Genomic DNA, 2660 nt, shown 5'->3' with positions numbered 1-2660 from the left:
GGCTGGGGATTTAGCTCAGCGGCAAAGCGCCTGCCTGGCAAGCGCAAGGTCGTGAGTTCAGTTCCCGGTACCGGAGAAAAAAAAAAAAAAAAAATGTCTCCAAGGGGCTGGGGATTTAGCTCAGCGGCTCAGCGGCTCAGCGCCTGCCTGGCAAGCGCAAGGTTGTGAGTTCGAGTCCCGGTACCGGGGACAGCAAACAAACAAACAAAAAATATCTGGAAGACAGTGTTCAGGTAGCAGGAGCTGTAAGTGGAAACATCCTGGGGCAGTCATAGAGGAAATGAGGTTTGTAGGGGGAGATCACCAGGGACCTCAACTTGCAGGGAGGGCTGGGTAGTTTTTCCAGAGTTCTTAGCAGGTAAGGTCCTGGTTAGATCTGCATTTAAAAAGAACTCCCCAGGCAGCTGTGAGAAGGGTCTGACTACCGGGGCACAGAGGCCCGGATGGAGATCCAGTGCCCCCCAGGTCCCCTAAATACGAGCAGTCACTCTGCACTGTCCCTCACTGCCCCGGAGGGCCAAGGTAGGAAGAGCCGTCCTCGGCCCGCCCTGACGATTTTCCGGGGCAAACTTGGCTCCACTGCGGCTGGGATCACAGTTGCGTTTGGGGCTTGGCCCAGGGCTCACTGGAGGTCTCGGCGTCTGTCCGTGCGAAGAAGCCGGTGGCGCAGGCCAGCCGAGGCGGCGGGGTGGGGGCGGCCCGGGCGGGGGCGTGGGGCCAGGGGGCCGCCCCGGAGGTCCCAGGCAGCCAGCCGCCCGCTAATTCGGAATTCCTCCGGCATGAACTCGGGCGTGCCAGCGCCTCTGCCATGGCCCACCCACTGCTTCCTGCCTGGGCCCCCCCAGCAGGGTGGGAAGCACAGCCAGCCCGACCCCAGGCCCAGTCTCAGCCCTCCCAGGGTGGGTCACGCCCCTCCTGCCCCCACCCCCAGCCCTATCTGGCCCGAAGGGGGTCTCTGGGGGGTCTTGGCTGGGGGGTGTGCCCCTCTGCCACACCCGCCTGGCCCGGTACGGCCAGTCTGCCAGCAGCTGCAGCTGCCATCCCCGGGCTGGGATGGGGACAGGGGGCTGGAGGGGACAAGGCCGAGCAGGCCTGGACAGGCCAGTCCCCAGTGCCTCTGCCTAGCAAGCAAGGTCAAAGGGACGCTTTCTCCTCCGGGGACAAAGGCTCGGCCTTCAGTGGAGCACCTGGCTTTGCTGTCTGGGCTCGCGGTTCCTCATCCCAGAACGGAAGACCGCGTGCTACCTGCCAGGGGTTCCTGTGTGCTAGCGGGTGGGCAGGATGAGCAGGCTGCATGGAGACCCCACAGCCTGCAGCACCTGGGGACCAGCAGACCAGCACCACTGTCCCGCCCAGCCCAGGGTCCCTATGCCTTCCCTCTCTAGGTTCTGGGGAACAATGAGCCGGGTGCTGGGGGTGCAGGGGAAACCAGCAGCTGGGAACAAGCCACTGAGCCTGGAGGGGCGCTTGGCCTGGCTCGGAGGGGCTCCCAGAAGTCGCCCCAAAGCCAATCCCTAGGCTGGGCTCTGCCCCCCTTCGCGGCCTTCTGCCCCTCCTTTCCCGAAGAGCTGGGGCCTTTACAAGTTTTTTTTTCTTTTCCCTTTCAAAATCTGGAGCCGCTGCTGTTATTAAAAAGGAACGCCATGTGTTTTAAAAGGGAAAAGTGTGAGGTTCTCTGAGAGCTGAGCGGGAGGGTGGCCTCAGTCCCAGGGTCCCCGCGGGGGTCTCTACCTCGAGTCCCCCAGGTACCTGCAGACACTTTACGACCCACCAGCTTGCCGGTCAGGTGCTAAGACACACCGTAAGTGGAAACATATTGTCGAGGTGTGAGAATCTTTTATTTAATTTCTTCTCCCTTAAAGGAAAAAACACATGCACAACACCCACCCCACCCCCCACTTTCGCCTGTTGCTCTCTGTCTAGCAAACAAAGGTCCAGGCCACCCATCCCCTGGCAGAGGCACAAGGACCCCAGCAGGCCCTAGGTAGTCTCTCACCTATGCAGGCTCCTAGGGCAAGCTTGTGCCCGCGAGGTGCCCTAGCCCTGCCCTTTCCGGGATGGCACCCCTGAGCCTGTCCTGCCTGGATGCGGACACAGGGTCGCCGGGAACGTCCCCTGCCACTGTGCCTGCGAGCGTGCTCCTCGGCTGGCTCCCCGTGGAATGAGGGTAGGACCAGAATGTGTGTGTGTGTCGGGATGGAATGCGCGCGCCGCGATGGTGTGCGAACGTGCATCTGGGACGCAGTGTGTGAGCGTCTGAGGGCGAGGGTGACGGGACATAAGCCAGTGTGAGTCTTTGTGTGTCTCTGGGTGTGTCCCAGAGTGGGTCTGGATGTGGAGACCGTATCCTGGCGGGGGTGTGCACTGGGCGGGGGGCCGGAATGCCTGAGGCCAGGAGCGCCCCTCGGGGAGGGGCCTTGGGCCTGCGGGTTCCCTGGGGGCCTCCCCCAAAGCCAGGGCCCGCAGTGCCCGCGCTCGGACTCCCGCTTGCTCTCGCTCTCACCCACCCGCTCACAAAGACTCCTCTCGCTGGAGGCTCGCAGCCCGTGCAGCCTGGATGAGGACGGCTCTGAGCGCCGCCGGTGGCGGGGGACTGCGCGGATCCCCGTGCGCCGGGTCCCGCGGAGGGAGGGCGGCGGCGCCGGCCCGCGGAGAGGCGC

Source organism: Chinchilla lanigera, unplaced genomic scaffold, assembly GCF_000276665.1.
Source record: "Chinchilla lanigera isolate Chin_1 unplaced genomic scaffold, ChiLan1.0 scaffold00123, whole genome shotgun sequence".
In the NCBI taxonomy this organism is placed as follows: Eukaryota; Metazoa; Chordata; class Mammalia; order Rodentia; family Chinchillidae; genus Chinchilla; species Chinchilla lanigera.
Note: the sequence above shows the minus strand (reverse complement) of the source record.